Source organism: Carassius gibelio, chromosome A8, assembly GCF_023724105.1.
Source record: "Carassius gibelio isolate Cgi1373 ecotype wild population from Czech Republic chromosome A8, carGib1.2-hapl.c, whole genome shotgun sequence".
NCBI classification, from domain to species: Eukaryota; Metazoa; Chordata; class Actinopteri; order Cypriniformes; family Cyprinidae; genus Carassius; species Carassius gibelio.
The window spans coordinates 27,278,048-27,301,611 of NC_068378.1; positions in this window are offsets into that span (position 1 = coordinate 27,278,048).

Below are 23,564 nucleotides of genomic sequence, written 5' to 3' on the forward strand. Positions count from 1 at the left end.
ACTTTGGCAACAAGCTGAAAAATGAATTTTTGTTTATTATTATTATTATTATTATTATTAACTTATTTTATTTTATTTTACCCTTCCATTTTATTTTATTAGTATGTAACTTTATTTATTTTATTTTTTATTTTGTTGTATTTCAATTGTCCAAATGTTACTTTGGCAGCTAGCTGAAAACAGTATATTTTATTTCCAATTTAACATAATTTATTTCAATTTAATTAAATTTTATATTAACTTTATATGTTTGAATTATTTAGTTTTAGTTTTAGTTTTTTTTTCAAATTTTGCTTTGTCAATTAGCTGAAAAAAAGGTTGTATAATCTTTTTATTTATTATTTTATTTTACATTAATTTTTATTGTATTATTTCATTTTATTTATTGAAATTTAATTAACATTTATTTTATTTCAAGTAATGTTTTTTTATTGTTTTAGTTTTAGTTACTTACAATAACCCTGATGTAAACAAATATTATACACACATCTATAGCAACACAAAAGCTTTCAAACCTAAATAAAAAAAAAATACAAAATGTAATTAACATCAAAATCAATTAAAACGAGGAAATGTTGCTTTGCCAACTGAAATAAAAAAGTTTTTTTATATTTACATTTATTTAATTTGATTTACATTTATTTCATTTTTAATTTTTATTTCATTATACGGCAACAAATATTGTAACCACATAGCTTTCAAATCTCTCTGTGAACCGCACATTTTCAGATTACATAACACATTAGACAAGGCTTTTCAAGTTTCTGTTCTACCCTCTAAAACAAAAAGTTGTTTTCCATCCATACATCTCTAACTTACCCTCTTGTCCCTAATCACAATTAAGCTCGACACTCATAAATGTGGCACATTCATATAATAAATCTCCTAAAGTAAGACCCATTAAGCACTAATTGTAAAGCACCGAGCTCCTCATCAGTCACTAGTGCAGGTTTGTAACTGCATCGAGTTTCTCCGAGGTCTCCACCAACTTCTCAAATCCAGCAGATCAGATAATAAACAGAAGTTGTGAAGTTTTCCTGAAGGCCGTTAGCGTGACGTGATGATGTTTCATTGAGTGCTGGAGCATGTGCTCATGAATGAACTGTGTGTGGTATAATGAGAAACAGCCTGCATTTACAGAGTCCTAATCCACAATGAATCTGAGAGCAATAGAAAATGAATGGAAACCATTAGAGTGCCAGCCTTATAAAGATTTTATTTATGTCTTTCCATTTCTCTCAGCATTGAGCATTCAATCTCTCTGCGTTAATTCCAATCCCAAACATATAGTTCATTGCAATTTTTTTTTATTGTAATCATTGCATTAAAAAGGTTATATGCAAAAATTTTGAATGAATTTTAAATTGAACGTACTTTCATTTAATTTTAATTAAATAACATTGCACGTCACTTTTAAAAATGTAAACATTGCAATAAAAATAAAACCTCTGAACGTTTGGGATTGTAATAAATGCAAAGAGATTAAAAACTCAGTGCTAAGAAAAGTTACATAAAATTCATTAAAATTAAAATTGTTTAAATTTATGCGCATTAATCTAGAAGTGTTATTTTTGTATAAGTATAATAATATAATATTATGTGTTTTATGTTCTGTCGCTGTCATTCTGTTGTACTGCGGAGCTTCTGTCACGAAAACAAATTCCTCGTATGTGTAAACATACCTGGCAATAAAGCTCATTCTGATTCTGATTCTGAATAAAAAAAATCTAATTTTTGGTTTAAAAAATATCTATGTCTATGTAGTTTTTATTACATTTTTATTTGAGTTTTAGTTTAATTTCACTTAAACAAGCTAAACTAAATAAAAAGGAGAAATGTTTGCAATTACCTTAAAATAAGAATAATTATATATATATATATTAGGGCCGGGACTTTAACGCGTTAATTGAGATTAATTAATTACTAAAAAAATAACGCGTTAACTAAGATTAATTAATTACAGAAAAAAAATTCCTGCATTTTTAATAACTTATTTTTGCACCGTGGAACGTTTCTCACTGGATGAGTTCGGCGGGACCGATTATACTGAAGCACCAACTAGCGTTCGCATATCACCGCAGCACACATCGAGTCTCAAGTATCACCTAGACGCAAAACATATAGCAGCTAGCGTGGACTTTACACTTTATGTTGAACTATGTATTATTTTGTTGGTGCAACAGTTTATGTTGAACTCTTTATTGTTTTGGCCAAGGTTATTGAGAGTTGGACTTAGTATGTTATGGCCTCTGAAGCAACAGAGAGATGTTTTCTAATAGTCAGTGTTTCTAATGTTCTGAATGTAATTGACAGTATTGTGTTTTACTTAAAAAACACTTTACAGAAGGTTCCAGCACCTATAAGCTTCCTGAATTTCTGAAATGTACTATTTCTAAATTGTTTCTAAATATGCTATAGCTACACTTCATGGCAAAAATTGCACTGGCCTGCTAGACTTGATTGAAATAAACAATATTTTGTTGCTTAAGCTTATGTATTCAGTCATTATTCAATGGTATACTATAAATCCATGTGAAAAAAAATTACTTCTCACTGTTCTCAGGTCAAATATTTATCTGCGATTAAAATGCGATTAATTTTGATTAATTAATTACAAAGCCTCTAATTAATTAGATTAATTTTTTTAATCGAGTCCCGGCCCTAATATATATATATATATATATATATATATATATATATATATATATTCAGTTAAAGTTTTTTTAAATACAACTGTTTTCGGTTTTAGTTAACTATACGTTTAAGTTATTTTAGTACATCACGTTAAACTAGGTGTTTTTTTAATAGTTTTACTGAAATTTGAAAGCATTTTAATTTAGGTTAACTAATAATCTGTTAATAATACCAGTCAATCTCTAATCAATCTGTGTTTCTCGCCTCCTCAGCTCTCATTGAAATGAATGACTTCCAGACGCTTTGTCCCTGTAAATGGCTGTCAGTGTGAAACACACGTCTGCGTTTAGCATCGACACAGGTGTGACCTGCACGGGTTTAACGGGTTTATCTGTACCTGAACAGCGGCTCTGGGTCACCTTCATGCACTGCTGGAAACCTCACTGCACTGGATGCAAACACAGCTCTTTCTCTTTTTCAATACGTCGAATGCACTTTATTTAAATGCTGTTCAATGCAGTTAAGAGCTCGGCTGAAGTATAGAGTTATTTCAGCATGCAAACTCTAAATATAGGTTCAGACGGGTAGTTTACACTGCAAATAATGACTTTCTTACTCTGTAATTGTCTTGTTTTCCAGTGTGAATACCTAAACAGTCTTAAATCAATATATGTTTACTTGAGAAGTAAAACGACTTGAGATATTAGGTCATGTTTTCTGAGACAATTATGAAAATTGAGTGAATTTTCTCTTTACTGCAAAAAAATAAATTATATATATATATGCGTTCTTGTCTTATCAGACAACTTTAATGTACATTTTTTGATCTACTTCAGATGTTGACTACTGCATATGCAATTTTGGTCAGAAAACTAAACTTAATTCAAATGAGTTTTATTTTTATGATACTTTTTTATTAGGGATGCACGATATTGGATTTTGGCCGATATTCGATATGCCGATATTTTCAAAATAATTTTGGCCGATGCCGATACCGATACCAATATATATAAACATTTTCGCCTGATATATTTAAACTTTAATTTTACTGAAGAGAAATCCATGTATCTCTTCTGTACTGATTCTACCATAAATGTATTATTTTACAAATGTAGACAGACATTCACACCTGAAAAACCGGTCAATTATTTCACTTGGAGAATATCGGTTTGGCTCATCGGCAGAAATATTCATATCGGCCGATACCGATGATGGTCATTTTAAGCTTTTATCGGCCGATACCGATGTTGTGCCGATATTATCGTGCATCCCTATTTTTTATCATGATGTCACATTTGATACGTTTTCTATACGATATCATTCGTTTGACTATAGTTTTTTTTTTTTTTGGACCCCATTTTTTTTCTTGTTTTGAGCATGAACCAACTTTAATTTCATACATTTTCCAGAAAACAAGACTTGATATCTTACTGTAAGTCAGTGTGAATTCAATTAAATGTGTCAAAAGCACACAATAATACAGTAATAACTGTATATTGCCAGTTGTGTGTATATTCTGTGTAGATATAGAGAGAGTTCTGATTATTTGATTTAAAGATGGTTAGTTTTGCTCTTTCAGTACAGTAAATGTGTCTTGATATACACACAGTCAGAAAGTAATTTGTAGACGAACGCAGGGTTAACACACGAAAGCTCCCGAACTTCATCAGATACGAAAGAGAAAGAGAAATTAAATTCAGATCCCACCCTTTCCAGCTATTTGTTCATCTGTTGTCATGGCAGAAATGTGTGTTTCATTACGACGGCCCGAGTTATAATCGACAGGAATGTGCGTTTCTCTATTCCACATGATTTGGTGGTCAGAAAACATTGTGGTTGTGTCCTGGAGCTCCTAATGTCAGTCTTATTATTGCAGCCCGAAGCGAAGCACTTAAGGTGCTCTTGTGCGCTCGCTCTCTGCCGAGCTCCTCGAGTGGCTCCTAATGAATTTTAGAGTGTTTTTAAATAGTTTCCCTCTTTTCATCTGTGCATGTACCTGTGAGAAGCTTTCCATCCACTTCATCGCATCCGAGCGTCTGTCTGGTGACTAGTGCGAGATCGAAACCTGCAGGTGCAACATTATAACAGATGACATCAGATAAATGTAAGGATGTAGACAGCTGCTGATATAAACATCACTGGGAGGTTTGGGATTATTTTAATGTTTTTGCGGTTTTGTTCAACGAGGCTGTATTTAATTGATGAAAAAAAAATACAGTAAAATGTTTTAATATTATTATAATGTAAAAAGCTGTTTTCTGTGTGAATCTGTGTTTAAGTGTAATTTATTTTCTGTGATGCAGCGCTGTATTTTTTCAGCATCATTATTCCTCCAGTCTAGAGTCACATGATCTTCAGAAATCATTCTATTCTAAAAGACTGATCAGTATTATTTTAGTATAGAGATACTAGTATATGATAAACTGTGCAAAGCTTGTGTAAAACTCATGTGGCTTTAGTCTTTGCTGCAGAAACTCTCTTTTTGTTCTTCATGTGTTGGCCTCTCCTCTCCGTTCATCCGTCTTCACTAAACAGCCAATTTGGTGTTTTGAGGCTTGCACGTTTTGAGGCGAAGTCTCATTCCGCTGGCTCCCACACGAAACATCTCACACACCATTCTTCACACACTTTCGGCGGGTCAACTTCAAAAGACGCCCAATGCACTGAGGGAACAACCCCTCGGGGCAGGAGGAACAAGAAGGAATTGATAAAGGAGACAACACTCAGAAAGACTTATGGTGTGCTTTCTCACACCAAGCTGCTGCTAATAGCGTTTCAGAGTGACGTGTGTTCACTGATTCAGGGTTCGAATAGACAGTTTAATCACATAGAGCCTGACACATCAAATAATAGTCAGGAAAAAATAGTGTTTTGAAATGCATCAATTCACTGACCTGCATGTATTTAATCAAAAATAATGTACAAATCAATCTTTAATGACATTCACAAAACATTAGTGCAAACGCATCATTTATGCACGGAATGTTTTTCTGAAACATTTCAGTTTGGCGTTTGAAGGTTTCTAGAACATTCAAAAGTATCGCTGAAGTTGACAAAACGACAAAACGGAATGTTCGTATAATCTAGAAATGGTAACAAAAAATGTTAATAATAATAATAATAATGTAATGGGAAGGTTACAAAAGTGTTCTTAGAATGCATCTGTGTATGATATATGTATATATAGAGAGAGAGAGTATGGAGGAAAAATACGCTCAGTTTTATTCAGAGACTAAGAATATGAATATCCTGCAGATGCTCATAAATTTTCTGATGTAAATCAGTAAATTCAGTTACAATAATAATTTTCTTATAAATGCAAATAAAATCAATGCATGAACCTACAAATGGGCCTCATGTTTTTTTTAATGCAAATAAAATAAAATAAAATTTTTGTTATTAAAGAAGTATAAATTTAAAGATTGTATCTGTTCATTTTCATTATTTATGTTTTAATTATTCACTGTATGCATGCATTTATTTATTTAGCAGTCACTTTGTTTATAAATTAATTAGGCAGTCACTGCAATTGATTTATTTGGTATTCAATGTGTTTATTAATTAAAGAAGTACATCCAGTTCTAAAACCTGTATTTGAGAAACGTCTGTGTTATGCTTTGTCACATTTCACATATTACATGGATTTGTCTCAGACGAGCAATGTCCTCAGGCTTTCAGATGTTTACTTTTATAAGTGCAATCAAGGTGAACTCGTCTAAATTATGGAGGGAGTGTGTGACATTGCTGCAAACGTGAGCGAGTCAAACTGTGAAATGCAAGTTTTCCATCTCCTCCAGAAGTGCGAATGGATAGTAAACCATAAGGAATATGGTATCAAAATATTAATTTTTAGGTAAACCATTAATGTTGTTTCACTTTGTTTTCGTTGGAAGAACTCGCTTGCCATAATTAATTTCTCTTTATTATATTTTCTTTCCTCTGATGCCAAGTCGCAGACAAATAAGCTTTTGTTTCAAAAATCCCACAATGATGTTCTGGTTGGGAATAAACTGTGTTGGACACTTAACAAGTGCATGCCCCGAGACTCGCCTCCCATGTTTTTCAGCAGAGCATAATTGTTGAAATGTGTTATTCGTTCCAGATAATACAGCACCTCCAAAACCACAGCACCCACTCAGAGGAATAAGATGCCTTCAGCTTGTGTAGTGCGGGTTATTTGGAGGAACAGGGGAATGGACGTGTCACGAGACGTCTCAAGTGGATGTTTTAAAAGTCTGAAAGTGGATATGGGTGCAAATGCATGTTCATGAGTCAATGAAGTTCAAACGAGTCATTGATTCAGTGCATCTCCTGAAGATGAAGCAAAGCTTATCAAAGCTTCCTTATCAACAACTGAAAAGCTCTTCCATAGCATGGTTATGCATCGCACATTTTCAATGCTTTACAGAATATCCTGCAGGATGGAAAGGAGTCGGGAGGAGGACCGCATGGCACGCTTTGGGCAGGACTGGACATGAACTCATGGAAACTGGACAGCGAGAAAAGGAGGTCTACGATCCCTAGACATTACTGGGGGTTTTTGCAGAAACTTTTTTTCCACGTCAGCCTCATACTTTCCCAGAATATGTCAATCGTCATTAACAGCGGATGAGGGATTGAAACTTTCTTTGCAAAACAAACCTTCAGAAAAACTGAGATCCAAGGAAAGATTGCTATCTATCATTGGCAGAATCGATGAGGCCGAGGTCATGCACCTCTTCATTTAATCAGCGCCACCTACTGGTCAGAAGATATATATAAATAAATAAATTAAACAAAAAAATAAATATAATGCAAAATAAAGTGAATGCCAAATAAATAAATACATAAATGCAGTGAATGTTGAAAGAAACAATTAAAAAACAATAAACAATCAGTTAAATAAATACAGTTAATACGAAATAGATAAGTTGAATGTGAAATATGTAAATAAATGCAGTTAATGTAAAAAAAACAACAACAAATAAATTATGTGAATGCCTTATAAATAAACAAACAAATAAATAAATGCAGTGAATGCCTAATGAATAAATACAGTGAATGTTAAAAGAAAGCAAACAAACAAACAAAGAAACAGTCTGCAAAACAAATACATTTAATGTCAAATAAATGAACGAATGAACAAATGAAAGGAACAAACAAACGAATCAATCAATCAATGTACTGAAAGCCTAATTAATAAATAATGCAGTGGAAGCCTAATAAATGAACAAATAAATAAACAGAACTTCTTTAAATGTAAACTTTGTCTTTGTTTTAAAATATTGATGATCTTGTTTGCAATAGACTATAACAAAAAAAGCCCAACAATAAAAGCTTTCCAGAATTAGAAAATATGTTACTCTAAATCATACAAGAGAAATCAACCAATGATACCAATTTATTTAGCTTGTCAGTCCTTTTAAATTAGATCAAAACCAGATTTTCTTTTCCGGTTCTTTTCTAGAACTGCATTTGATGATTTTAATTCATGCAAATTCATTGCAGAGCAAACCCATTTTATTGGAACAGATTTAGATTGGAAAATAAACGAGAAGTGCTCAATTAAAATCATTTAATAAAAACATGAATGATACTCTTTGTACTTCTTCATTTGGCCTAATTAGGATGTTACCTTGAGAAAATGCATGATTTCATCAAGCGGGAGATCTAATGGTATTCATAAAAGTCCCTGGCAGAGCATTTTATCTGAGTATGCGGTTGTTTTTCCCCATCATAATTCTTTCGCTCAAAGCAAAAAATGTTCCTCGGCTCCATTGAGTCATCAAATAACAGGCGTCTGTAAAGCAAGCCTCTATATTCCTGAAGCCAACATACATGGACAATAGATTCAGCCTTCTGTGTTCAGCTCCAGCCATTCCCCTCATCAATCCTGTGATTTATAACACCGAGAGGTTAGATGGTGTCTTTCCACAGCTTTAAATTAAATCTTTCTCTCCTTCTCTTCCTGTGCACGTTTCCATGGATCGAGAGGGAGGCCTGGATCGCTCCCAGTGTCGAAGGCGAAGAGAACCAATGTATTTTCATTGGCACCGAAGCTGTCCAGCTGAAATTAACCGTGTATGAAATGTGCTGAATATTACAGATGGCATCCGGGCCAAGAAAGACATTTGGTCTCAAACCCCAGACCGCGTTCTTTCAAAACCGGCCTAACTTTGGGCCGCCAGTCCGCGCCAGAACCTCCAGCTTGCCGAATCATGTTTGTACTCCAGGGTCGGCTGTGATCTCCATCCCAGAATAAAGCTTGCAGACTCGGGATGTAAAGTTTTTGTGCTCATTAAGGTGTTGAGTTCTGCATCGGATCACTGGTTCCTCCATTTGCGGTTTTTCTGTTTGACTTGGGAACCTCAAAAAATGACCCAAAGCCCATGTGATCATTTGTAATGTTGCTTGAGTAAATGCAAACACAGCCAGGTAAACATCTGGAAACCTTCCATTTATTCAACACTGATCAAAAAAAGTTTTTTTTTCATAGATTTATTCAGCAAACAGGCATTAAATTGATTATAGGTGGCAGTAAATACATCGGATTAATAATTAAATATATATATAACTGTAAAACGTTTTATCTTAGAGTTTAGTTCCTCGCAATTGTGACTTAATATCTCACATTTCAGTCTTTCCTTGCAATTCAGAGTTTTTAATCGCACTATTCTATCTTTTTTTTTTCAGAATTCGGTTTATTTTTCGCAATTCAGATTTTCTCACAATTACAAGTTTATATCTCACAATTCCAAATTCTTCCCAGAATTCAGTTTATTTTTCGTAATTCTGACTTTTTCTCGCAATTACAAGTTTTTATCTCACAATTCCGATTTTTTTTTTCAGAAGTCAGAGTTTATTTTTTTGCAATTCAGATTTTTCTCACAATTACAAGTTTATATCTCAAAATTACAATTTTTTCTCAGAATTCAGTTTATTTTTCGCAATTCTGACTTTTTCTCACAATTACAAGTTTATATTTCACAATTCAAAATTTTTCTCAGAATTCAGTTTATTTTTCGAAATTCTGTCTTTTTCTCTAGCAATTGCAAGTTTATATCTCACAATTCCAGATTTTTCTCTTAATTCAGTTTATTTTTCGCAATTCTGACTTTTTCTCGCAATTACAAGTTTATATCTCACAGTTCACTTTTTTTCAGAATTCAGAGTTTATTTTTTCGCAATTCAGATTTTTCTCGCAATTGCAAGTTTTTATCTCACAATTCCAAATTTTTCTCAGAATTCAGTTTATTTTTTCGCAGTTCTGTCTTTTTCTCGCAATTGCAAGTTTTTATCTCACAATTCCGAATTTTTTTTCAGAATTCAGAGTTTATTTCTAGCAATTCCGACTTTTCCTTGAGAGTACGAGCTTATATCTCGTTGGAGTTTTTCTCGTAACTCTGAGTTTATATCTTACAATTTGTGATTTTTTTCAGAAATTGAAAGTTTATATCACGCAGTTTGGACTTTTTCTTGCAATTTTGAGTTCATGGCCTGGTTTCACAGACAGGGCTTAGACGAAGCCAGGATTAGGCCATAGCTAAATTAGGACATTTAAATAATTTATATAAAAATACCTTAGAATAAAGCATTACTGGTGTACATCTTGATACAAAACAAGGTCAATCAGTGCAAATTTCTTAAAGTTGAAACAGCTCAGACCTCAAAATTCAGACTTTTTTCTCACAATTCTAAAGTAAAAATCTGAATAATAATGTCAACCTGGAATTCTGACTATTTCTCACAATTCTTGGATTGCATCTCACTTTCTTTTTTTTCCTTTTTTTTTTTTTACCTCAGAATAAAAACAAAAAAGTCATTGCAACTTGTTCTCTTACAATACAGATTTAATTTCTCACAATTTTGACTTTCTCAGAATTGCGAGAAACAAAGGCTAAATTATGAGATTGTTGCAATTACCTTTTTATGTATTCAATCTTTTTGTCATTACATAGTTTTCAACACTGAAAATAATCAGAAATGTTTCTCGAGCAGTAAATCATCATATTTTCATGATTTCTGAAGATCATGTGACACTGAAGACTGGAGGAATGATGCTGAAAATACAGCGGAGCATCACAGAAATAAATTACACTTTAACACAGATTACAATTTAAATATCTGTTTTCTATGAGAATATTATTGTAATAATATTTCACAATTTCTACTGTACTTTTGGTCAAATAAATACAGCCTCGGTGTGGACGTTTTTATTATTATTATTATTTTTTTTCATTTTAAGAAATCTCACTGACCTGAAACCTCTGAAACCTTTGTAGAATAGTGCATGTTTTCATTTCTTTTATTTATTAATTTTTTTTGTAAATGGACCTTAAAACAGGCTTATGTGACACTTAAACATGAACACAGCTACTTTAGAGTGAACGGATCTCACATTGGGTTTGAATGATGACCTAGAAAGAAAACACACTCTGCCTTAAATGCGTCTTATGAGTCTTTCATAAAGAACACAATCCCCTTCACCTGACACACATCTGTCCTTCACTGGGGCTGTTCTGACCTTGAAGTCAGCATTAATATCACTTCTTTTGATGCCGTGACTTTCAGCAATTCTGTAATGACAAGACAAGAGGATTATAATAAGTGTTTGGAAAATCTTAATTCTTTTCGTAATTATCTTTTGGCCCAAAACGGTAGACAGTATGGTTTCCTCTAGGACTCATTATTTCCACCACAGCTGAAGCGATCTACAGAAGGGTTTGGCTCTAAAATTGATGGAGGGAAGCCAAAACCTCAGGCGCAAAGAAACGAGAGAGAGAAAGGTGCAGCGCTTCTGAAAACTCAAACATATACTGTACACTGAATCAACACGAGGTGATGAGAATGACCCCAGCTCACTTTTAAGGACGTTCCTATTAAGTTATGAATACCTTATTTCAGAATGTTCTCTGAAGTCCAGTTTTTAAATGTTTACAAATTTTATATTAAGGGAAGATTCCATTTCATCATTTTGCAATCGATATGGAAAGGTTCATTTTTAAAGGGACAGTTCGCCCAAAAATGGAAAAACTGTCACCGTTTATTTCTTCTGTTGGACACAAAAGAAGAAGTTCAGAAGAATGTTGGTAGCCAAACTGTTGACGGTAGCCATTGATTTGCATAGTATTGGTTTCCACGCTGTGATAGTCATTGGCTACCGTCAACAGTTTGGTTGAGGAAATGGTGAAGAAATGGCATAATTTTCATTTTCTTGGTGATCTATACCTTTAATGTTCTGTGAATGTTCTGGAAAACAAAGTAACATTTGAAAAATTAAATTAAATTAAATTAAATTAAATTAAATTAAATTAAATTAAATTAAATTAAATTAAATTAAATTAAATTAAATTAAATTGAGAACATTTTCTAAAATGAGATAACTCTGAAAAAAGATTCTATTAACATCCTATTTAACTTTTTTATGTAATGTGGATGATTCACTGATTGAATTCTATACATCACACCTTTATGTTTTCTTTAATAACACGTTTAATTAAATACTTCTGCTTTCAAAGAAAAAAAGGCCACACTCTTATTGTTTTAGTTTTTAATTAAATGCAAGTTTACTGCTCTCATCAGTTCACTGATTCAGTTCTTTGTATCCCACTTTTAAGACTTTTTAAAAACAAGTATTTACATTTTTCTATAAATAAATCTGCTATTTTTACAAAGTTTTCAACAAACAAATAGCCTGTATTTTAGTTGATTTACTTAATTTAGTTAGTTATGCTCGTTTAATGCTGTCACTCTAATTGAATTTATTAATTCAAAAACTTTCATTGTTTTTGTAGAAACAAAAAGTTTATTAAAGTACTTTGTATAAGAAAATACTGTACTATTTAAGTTTTTCTACTACAAAATTTCACATTTAATTCAGTGTTATTTGTGGTTTCTTTGTATTTTTTATAGGTAAAATTAACAATTACTTAGTGAAATAAATATATATTCGGTGTAGCTTTGTTGTTATTAGCTCGCACTGCAGATAACTAGTTTTTGTACAAGTTTAAATACTAATTATGAGTATCTTTTTGCTATTACGAACAGACAAGGTACAGAACTTTTCAAAGCATTTTTCCGACACTGCTTACAAGAGAACAGCTGGTAAACGATATGAAAACATGACACCACCAGCTTGATTTGTAATGAAGCAGTCAAACAAATGAGTTTGAGCTTGCTTCCGTCCGTGTACCTGTCATGTCTGTGGTGATCTGAAACGCAGAGGCAGATAATGAAGCCTGTGTGAGACGAGCACTAATCATCAGAGCAGATTTCTCTCGGTGCGATGGTGAGGAGGAAGCTGGCAGATCGAGACAAAACCCGTCCAAACCCATTCTGTTCAGAAACATGCCAACAGAAGAGTAGTTCAGTTCAGAAACTTCAGACGAAACATTAGGTTAGTTCAGAAAATGCACATGTATGCAAACAATTAAGAGAGTTTATGCTAAAAACAAGAACGAATATCTGCCAGCGGGGTCAAAACCAGATCAAAAACTGATCTAATTCAAAGGGAAAACAAGATTTTCATCGGAAGCATATTTTATAAATTAGCTTAATTTTAATCAGTTTTTCAGAAAACAAAACTTAATATCTCTGCATCTTGTGTATTTTGATGCAATAATTTTTAGGCATATATAAACTTGATTTTTACTGTGAATACCGAGAAAATAACACCGCTCTCAGGAAACAAACAGACACAGATGCTTGGGTTGCGCAAAATCCAGAATCGGAAAAATTTGCTACAACCCCTTTTTCTTTATATTTTTAAACAAGCCAGTGTTTGTTCACCTGACAACATGCAAAAAGCTTAAAAAACCCTAAAAACAAATGATTTGGCTCAACAATAACAACAACATCAAGTTTGAGTTACGCATAAGGATATTTAACCAACAAACTACGGTGAGTTTCTAAATAAATTTGTAGCATAAACACAAAGTAAATTATATGTCACTTGCACAAGCTCTACTTTTCAGCACAATAGTAACCACAAAAACTTAATCTTATATGTCAAACATTAAAAACTACCCTTTATTAAGATACACATAAAATAACACTTTATTTCTACATTTTACACTTAATTTATAAATTTACTTTCCTTTTCTAAAATGATGCAAAGCAAAAATTCTAAATTAACTAGACAATTTCAATAAAAAGTAATACCAGTTAAAATCACATACAATGTTAAGTTGATGTAACATTATTATATCAACAGAACTCATCCAAATAATGTTTTCAACTAAAAAGGTTAAATCAACTACATAATTCTTACGTTGGAACCATGTTGTGTTGTATTTTCTCTCCCAAATACTACTACTAATAATAATTAGTAATAATAAAAATATTATTAATGCTAGTTAATAATACTGAACTGGACTAAAACTTACTCACTCTGGGTAAAACAACAGCTACAATCATAACTTTTGTACTTTTGGGGGATTTTTTGCAAAAACCCTGTTACACTTGTGTTGTTTCTGGTCAAAAATGATCAGCCTACATAAATATAAATCTCTTGTTATGTTATGTTGTTTATTGCAAATCTTGGAATCAGTTTTGTTGTCTTTGGTTCTGTATTTCTTCTTGGAAATGAGTGATTGTAGGCCTTATGCATTTCAGTTTTGAGTGCCAAAATTATCCACAGACAATGCTTTTAAACTCAAAAACATTGTGCTCTTAACTCTTGTCTTTTAACACCGTTACAAAAAGATCCCGGACATATGTCTTTTAGAGCGTTTTTCCTGTAAATACTTATTCCTAAAAGAACTGCCGTTATTAAATCACACAAAGACTGATTCCTTCTCATGTTCAGCCTTTAGTTTTCTGAAAAACTGTGTATTTTGGAATCCCTCGCTTTTCTTTTCTGGAAAGCCAAACCTCTTTCGTCTGGCAGCATCTCATGATGACTTTCAGAATCATATTTCCCAAAGAATGCTTCGCGGCTGCCACGAACTGACGAGAAAAGCCAACATCAACGTCAAACGTCGACGTCAGAGACCGAAGTAAAATGACTAAACAAATAAACGGAAGGGATGGTAACATTCTGCATGAAGTTCAGACTCAGAGAGTGACATTAGATGAAAAGCTTTATGATAATAGCTTGTGTGATTCTGCAACACGATTGGCCAATAAACTCACAATCAGCATGTTCATATTAATACAGCCAAATCCAATATAAAAAAAAAATGATTTGGATGTACTCAGTCTGGTCATCTTATCTTCGGCTTATTATGTCGTGTGATATCAGATGCAGGACCATTCAAATGAGTCTCGAAATATTATATTTGAGGTAACAGCAGCTAAAGAGAGCAATCAGTGAATGCATTGACACGCAGACTGAAGAGCCTCTCCAGAGCAGAACAACACAGATGTGATTGTTTTCTGAGAGACAAACCACGACAAGCGTGAGAACAGACAGAGCGTCTTTCAGATATTACCTTGTATCACGGGTTTATCGACGTTTACAGACCCAGAGACCCTCCGTCTATAGAGAACCTGTAATCTAAAGTAAGATTGGATTAGTCTTTCTGTAGATTTAACACATCGACAGACGTGATTATATTAAACCGAACTAGTTTTATCTTTAAAAGACAGTAAATACACATTCAGTCAAAGTTATGAGTGAAATCGACTGTGATAGATGATAGATAAATAAATAAATAAATTCTTAGTAAGTTTGTCAGGTTTTCTAGTAAAAAAGATTGTTTATCGTTAAATTAAGATACTTTGACTTGAAAAGCAAAATGGCGTAAGATATTAAGTCTTGTTTTCTAATATATATATATATAAATGAAAATAAAACCTGCCAATGGGAAAAACAAACTTGTTTTCCCTTTGAATAAGTTTTAATTATTTAGATATTTTAGATTATTTTAAGCACAAATTCACTTAGTTTGAATAATTTTTTCAAGCAATGTATCTTTATTCAACGTTTAGATATTTGGATTGGAAAACAGAGTAAAACAAATCCTTTTTTTTCTTTTTTTTGTAGTGAATGAGTTAGAAAACTGATATTAAATCAATCAAAATTCAACCGATAAAGTAATTCTTCTCAGTTATTGAACGTCATCTTGATGAAGAAGTAGTGTTGACCTAGATTCTCAATTAACACGCCACAATGAATCACGAAAGTTCATTTGAATTTCAGTTGAAGATGCTGCATTTTAACTTGCATATAAAAAATGTGAATTAAAAAGAGGTAAAAGAAAAGAAAAGCATGTTGTGTCAAGACAAACTATGAATGTTTGTTGTTCTGAAAAAAACCTAAAAAAAAATAATAATAAGTGCACAATGCGAATCCGGGAAGTGAAAAGTGATGCATTTTTGTAAAAAAAAAAAATTACAAAAATAAAAATAAATAACATATTTACAACCTTATAAACTGTGCACATACATTCTAGTGGATGACATCAGCGTTACTTTTTAAATATGGATTATTTTCTACCAAAAACACATTGATTCACTACAGGAGTCCTTCATTCACCTCCTGGAGCCATGTGGGACACTTTTTATGATGGATGGATGCGCTTTATTGGACTTCTTTTAGACTGTTGACAAAAAACACCCATTCACTGCCATTATAAAGCTTGGAAGAGCCAGATATCTTTTTTATATGAGTTGATTGGATTAGTCTGAAAGAAGAAAGTCATAAACACCTTGGATGGCTTCAGGGAGAGTTAATTTTTGGATGAAGTATCCCTTTAAGAGATTTATTTCTTACGAAGATTTCCGTGAATTCGACCCGAGACAGCCAAATTAATTCTATTAATGCTACTGAAAGAACGTTTCTTCATAACCTCGCCAGAACCTTCTGAGAACGTTGGATAGATTATGAAGTTTTACTGCAGGTTTCACAGTGAAATGAACTCTTATCTCAGAAGATCAGCTTTTATCTCAGATCATTCTAAGACAGACTGAGCTCTGAGATTAAGAAAATATATCAGCTGCAGGAACACGGAGTAACTTCTGATCGATAAATTTGTCCTCGAGACTCTTTGTCACGGCCTGCAGAATCAGATCATCTCTGCCAAGAGCTTCAGACGCAGCGTGAATCTGAGAGAAAGTTTATAGTAGCATTAGTAGAGATTAGTGGCATTATGTTTAGCGCTATTTAATCATCATGTTAAGTAAGTGCATGATAATAATTGTCTTAATGTTTGATTATGTAGATGATTCGTATTTTTGCTGATGACTGTAATTACCTTGTAAATCACTGACTGTGTGAATAATTCTAGCACTTGTCATCCGTTTAAAACAGGCCGCAAGAGTTTAGGAGCTTGATTTCATTCCAGTCTAACGGCACATGCAAAGGAAAATGTTTTCAATCAGCTGCTGAAATATGAAGCGTTCGGTAAAAACCTCTGTGCAACAGATGAGAAAAATCCTCGTGGCTAGATTCTGTGTTGAATTAATGCTACTGAAAGAACTTCTAATAAAACTTCCATTTTCCGGTTATTGAAGGATCAAGGACAAACAAAAAGTGCCTTAACCGCAAAATTATCTGCTTCAAATTAAAACTGTAGAAAAGTTATTCTTAATTGCATCGAAACAATGTTTATGCAAATGTAAATACAATGTCTGAAAAGTGCAAAAAAATAAATAAATCATGATATTTCTCTAATGAGCTCCGAAACGCTGATGAGATATTCATCACAATTGATTTACAACTGTAATTAACCTTTTGTCCCAATGCTGGATTTGTAAAGTTGTGTTTAATGCTGAAGGACATGAAATGAAGATGATTCAACTCATGACAACATTCACTACTTTTCAGATTTGTTTTTTATGTAAATTAATAATACTATTCCAAAAGAATGCATTGAATTGATCAAAAGTGACAGTAAAGACATTTTTAATGTTACAATTTATGATTTATGTTTCAAATAAATGCTGTTCTTTTGAACTTTCTGTTAATCCGTGAATCCTGAAAAATAAAATGCATTAGTTTCCACAAAAGTATTAACTGTTTTCAGCATTGATAATAATCAGAAATGTTTCTTGAGCAGTAAATCATCATATTTTCATGATTTCTGAAGATCATGTGACACTGAAGACTGGAGGAATGATGCTGAAAATACAGCGGAGCATCACAGAAATACATTACACTTTAATACAGATTCACACAGAAAACAGCTGTTTTACATTAGAACAATATTTCACTGTTTATACTGTATTTTTGATTAAATAAATACATGCTTGATAAGCATAAACACATAAAAAACTATTAAATCTGGCTGTTTTGAACGACAGTGCACTTTCATGAGGTTGTGTTTGCATATTAACATTAGCTAAATTCCTGAAAACTTTAATTAAATGATGCATTAAGAGCTTTTAATATTTAATCAATAAATAAAACATGAAGAACCCAAGAACTAAAAATAAAAATAAGAAATGTTTAGGTTACAAAAGTGTTGCTTACAACGTTCTACTAACTTCATTTAATGTTATTTTAACGTTTATTTTAAATATTCTTAGAATGCTTTCTTTAAACATCATGACATTTGAGAATGTTGTTCAAAGAACGTTACGAGAACGTCTATCAAACATTTGTAACTTAAAGTTCTGTAAACTTCCATATAAGTTCCCTGTTAGCTGGGCTTTCCCCTAAAGCAACAAACACGACTCTACAAAGCCATAAAGATGACAAGAGCAGCATGTACATCTGTGCAAATTCATGCTATTAGTTTCTCCGTGTTCTGCCTCCTGCAGCTCCAAAGGTTGAGCTTTATGTGGCAGTCTGTGGCCACTTAACAAGCCGCATCCGTTTGTTCTCCACAGAAACTGTGCCTTTTCCGGAGATGCATTAGAGCTGTCATTTCCACCGCAGAAATATGACGTCTGCGCGCTAATGATTTGCAGACCTGCGTGCGGAGATGCTGTCCATGAATCACACAAATGCATTCACGCATTCGCATCAGCAGAGTGAGATTTACGCCGCAGTGGTTATCATGCTAATGCATCGTAAGAACACAGTAAATCACAGTGATTCCCTCCATGTGCTGCTCACCGTTACACGCAAATGTGCCAAACACAAGCAGTTTCATCACAAGTTGCTCAAGATTAATGATGCTGAGATAAAAGTTTGGACACTTTTGGAGTAGCTGCACAAACGTCCAGCTTCAAATCTCGAGTGATTTTGATCAGTAATATCTCCAGATGAACTCTTCCTGGACTGAAGCAGCTCAGCTTTACTTGATTCTCCATCAATCATGTTCTAGAGTCTAAAATCTGATCCTCAGGATCTTTTGAGGAGCGTTTGTTTCCAGAAGCTTTACTTTCACTGTTCCTCAGCGGAGGAATGATCTTCACAAGCCTCCAGAACATCTCACATCTTCTGAGGAGAGTTTATTTCTTCAGCTCTCGATCAGAACTGGATTATACTGCAAAAAAATGGCTTTCTTTCTTAGCATTTTTGACTTGTTTTCCAGTACAAATATATCTAAACATTCATTAATCAAAATACATTTACTTAAATGCAAAATTACTTTGTTTCCTGAAAAAAAAATGTGTCAAAATGAAGTACATTTTTGCTTACAATTTGAAAAAATATCACAAGTGGAGCAAAATAAATAACATAGTTTTCTCTTTGAATTAAGATGATCTTTCTGATCCCATTGCCAAATATATATTATTTCAAAGACAAAACATTGCACAGATGTACAATATGGAGTGCCACAAGGATCCGTCCTAGGTCCCCTTCTATTTTCAATATACATGTTGCCCCTTGGTAATATTATTAGAAAATACGGAATTAGCTTCCACTGTTATGCTGATGATACTCAGCTATATATCTCAACGAGACCAGATGAAACTTCCCAATTATCTAAGATAACAGACTGTGTTAAAAATGTAGAAGATTGTATAATAATTTTCTCCAATTAAATTCGGATAAGACGGAGATATTAATTATTGGACCAAAAAACACTACAGTACAATCTGCAACTAGACGGATGCACTGTTACTTCCTCTACAGTCAGAAATCTGGGTGTTATATTAGACAGCAATTTGTCTTATGAAAATCATATTTCCCATGTTACAAAAACTGCATTCTTCTAACTTAGAAACATTGGCAAGCTACGAAACATGTTATCTGTTTCTGATGCAGAAAAGCTAGTTCATGCATTCATGACCTCTAGACTGGACTATTGTAATGCACTTCTAGGTGGTTGTCCTGCTTCGTCAATAAACAAGCTACAGGTAGTCCAAAATGCAGCAACTAGAGTCCTTACCAGGTCAAGAAAATATGATCATATTACCCCAATTTTACAGTCTCTGCACTGGCTTCCTAGTTCCGTATCAGTTACAAATTATCATTACTTACCTATAAGGCCCTAAATGCCGCATTTAATTATCTCAATGATTTACCTTTACACAATTAAGATTTCATACTTTTTGTCCATATAAATATCAGCACATGCATCAAACTTTGCTCAATTTGAGTCTCTGAATGAAACAGCTCAGTTTTGTCCTCCATATTCTCACTCTATCAGATTATATGAATTCAAAAAAGTTATTTTAGATGTTATCCAAATACACTAATCCTTTTTTTTATGGACTATCTGTCTAAATAAACTACGCTGTTAAAATCTCTGGACTATTTCACATGTCAGGCTTTCCAGGGGTAAGATTAAATAAAATAATAATACATGCATTTCTCAGATTTTAATTCTAATAAACATGTTTTTGGCATTATTGTGGGCTCATGTGCATCCTGTGTCTGTGCTGTGCAAGAAAACAAGCAACATTAGCAAAATTGGTCCTTGACGATCTCAGCCAATCAGAGCGCAGATCTTGATTGATCTCAAGAGGGGCTTTTGTCACGATGCAGTAACCTGGCAACAAATAACCACGATTTCTATCGGAGAAATAATTTTCCCTATCAGGTTAACCACAGATTACAGAGGAGCAAACACTGTATTTACGCTCTGTTTTCATGTGTCAAACATTCATAAAATCACAGTCTAAAGTGTGCAAACAACATCGATTGTGACACCGTCTCTATTTCTGTTTCACTCAGCCTCTAAACACATTCAATTTTCTTTCACAGAAAAGAAAAAGAGTTTGTCCTTGTGCCCGAGCCGCTCTTTTTCATGCATCTGCACCACAGACATTTCAGGTGAAGTTCGTAACATCTACAGCCTCATATTAATTAAATGAGATGGTAATATGCTCCCAATCTCAAATCATTCATCATGTGGCAGGAATGAGACGGGATGGCGTTCTAGTTGGAAAGAGGAAATCCAGATGTTTGGCTTCCTCGCATGAATATATTTATCTGCCATACTGTTTGAATTCAGCACGAGAGCCAAAGTGAACAGAGAGAGAGAGAGAGAGAGAGAGAGAGAGGGAGCGAGAGAGAGAGAAAGAGAGAGGGAGGGAGAGAGCGAGAGAGAGAGAGAGAGAGAGACAGAGTGTGAATTTGAGAACTTTCACATTAAATAGAAATCAGATTTAAGCAAAGTATTATAATCATTTGCACTTGGTCAGTTTGACGCCTTGTCCTTCTCTCAGACTGGATCGACCAATCAGAAGCCAAGACTTAAACAATTGCATGTTGCATTTAGTGACTGATGCTAGAAGCACAAGCTGCACATTTTCTTATAAATTCTTAAAATAGACCAAGGACAACTCATTCAGTTTGGCATCTGTACGTTTATATCTGAAAGAAATGAATGATTTTAATACTCAAGGCAGTAAAGACATTTATTATTTTAAAAAATATTCTAGTTTTCGTAATTGCTGTTCTTTTGAACTGTTTATCTGTAAATGCGGAGAAATTAAATGCATCACGGTTTCCACAAAAATATTGTGCAGCACGACTGTGTTCAACATTGATGATGTTTAGAAATGTATCTTGACCAGTAAATCAGTACATGTTCATGATTTCTGAAGATCATGTGACACTGAAGACTGCAGGAATGATGCTGAAAATACAGCGGAGCATCACAGAAATAAATTACACTTTAACAGATATTCACACAGAGAACACTTATTTTAAATTGTAAAAATATTTCACAATTATTCTGTTTTTACTGTAATTTTAATCAAATAAATGCAGCCTTGTTGAGCAAAAGAGACTATCAAAAACAATTTAACATCTTCTTACTGACTGCAAACCTGTGTATAAAAGTGTATTATATTGTGATTTAATTCATAAAATATTCCCACTATTATTTTAAAATAATGAATAAATGAATAAAATATTAATAAAATATTATATATATATATCTCATATATATATCTCAAATAAATGCTGCTTTGGTGCACTTCTCTAAAAAAACAATGTAATCTGACCAACCCCAAAATTGTAACATAACTTCAAAACTCACCATAATTTTTTTTGTCATTAAGCATGAGCTGTTGAAACTTACAATACAAAAGAACCACAAGCCTTTTGTTTTAACGACCCTCCTCTGGTGTAATTCGAGATCCTTCCAATTGCTGTGGTTCTTCTTGGCATCTGAGGCCTAGTTCATAAGTCATCCGTTCTTCTCAGGCAACACGAGATTTGTGCTTCCAAAAGAAGGTGGTAGAATACTTTCTCTTACACACACACACACACACACACACATACATATTTGTGTCTGTGTGTGTGTTTGTGTGTATGTATGTATATGTATGTGTGTGTATGTTTGTACACATACATACAAACCAGATTCCAAAAAAGTTGGGACACTGTACAAATTGTGAGCAAAAAAGGAATGGAATAATTTACAGATCTCATAAACTTGTATTTTATTCACAATAGAATATAGATAACATATTGAATGTTGAAAGTGAGGCCGGAAAAGTTAAATGTACATATAAGGAACAGCTAGAGGACCAATTTGCAACCTATTAAGTCAATTGGGAACATGATTGGGAATAAAAAGATCCTCTCAGAGCGACAGTGTCTCTCAGAAGTCAAGATGGGCAGAGGATCACCATTTCCCCAATGCTGCCGCGAAAAATAGCGGAGCAATATCAGAAAGGAGTTTCTCAGAGGAAAATTGCAAAGAATTGCAAAGAGAATCTGGAACAATCTCTGTGTATAAGGGTCAAGGCCGGAAAACCAGACTGGATGCCCGTGATCTTCGGCTCTTAGACAGCACTGCATCACATACAGGAACGCTACTGTGATGGAGAACACAACATGGGCTCCGGGGGTTGAACAAGTCGATCGATGCGTTTTTGATGTACAAAATTAGGATTTGTGATGAAATATGTCAGAGGATTTTGATACAAGCCAAGAGGAGACTGCTTTACTATGCTAAAGTAAGAAAACGTTGCTTCCTTTGCTCCTGTTAACAGACATCGATTTTGACAAGACTCACACGACCTCCGTACATCATTCCCCTGGAACTGCTTCTGTTTTACATCCGTGAGTGCAAGCTAAATTAAAGGGATTATTAGGTTTTAAATATCGATTCACTACAGAAGGTCTTTGTTCACCCCCTGAGCCATTTGAGTCACTTTTTTTGTAATGGATGTGCTTTTTATTAAACTTCTTTTGGACCGATGCAATGCAACACCCGCTGAGTGCCATCAAACGACGAAATAACTCAGACCGGGTTTGGATTAAAGAAAAGTCATATTCACCTAGAATGACTTCTGTGTGAGTAATTTATGTGCTAATTTTCATTTTTGGGGAGAACTAACCCTTTAAGATGAAAACATACCAGCCAACGATGCCAGAAAAACAAAATGATATGTATTCTTATATATCTATACAGTGTATATTAAATATTTAGATTTATACCGGAAAACAAGACACAAATACTGAGAAAGGAAGCAGAAGAAAATGCACAAAATCCTCTGCAATTCTGAACTTCGAGGTGATAAATATTGAGGTCTTAATGGAGCGAAGCTGTGAATGAACAGGAAAGACCAGCGAAGAGGAAACAGGAAGCTGGCGATCTGAGACACAAGAGGAGACAGAAATCAATACGAGAACAGCGCCCATTTAAGACTGCCAGAGA